Consider the following 486-nt stretch of genomic DNA (forward strand, 5'->3'; position numbering starts at 1 on the left):
CCCTGGGCGGGTGGGCCACGCATGGCGGTTCTGGTCTATGACAGAAACTGGGCAACAAGAGTCTGGATCTCCGATGGGCTGGGAGGGACATCAGGAGGGTGCAAGTTGGCGGGCTGCCTGTAGGAAGCTCAATGCTCTTTAGTAAGAAAAAACGTTGCTAACACCCAGTGTCGATCAGATGAGCTCTGCTTATCTCTGCTGTTCCCCCTGAGCCCCCTTCTTTTCCTCAAAAAAAGGTGTCATGTAGCTAGCTCCCCAGGGGTCGGAGGGCTGGTGTCATGACAGATTCAAGGAGAAAGGCTGATGTGATCTCCAAACGTAGCCCAGGCCACAGGGGAAGGGGCCCAGCCAGCGGCCTGTGGCATGTTTGCTGCAAACCAGAAGTCCATGATGGATGGACCCACTGAGAGCTCTTTGGAGGGGCGAGGGCGCTTGCTGGTTCTTGGTGGCACGTGGCTGGTGTCCAGCCCTTTAAGCTGGACAGCG

The sequence above is a fragment of the Pteropus vampyrus genome, unplaced genomic scaffold, assembly GCF_000151845.1.
Source record: "Pteropus vampyrus isolate Shadow unplaced genomic scaffold, Pvam_2.0 Scaffold183, whole genome shotgun sequence".
Lineage (NCBI taxonomy): Eukaryota > Metazoa > Chordata > Mammalia > Chiroptera > Pteropodidae > Pteropus > Pteropus vampyrus.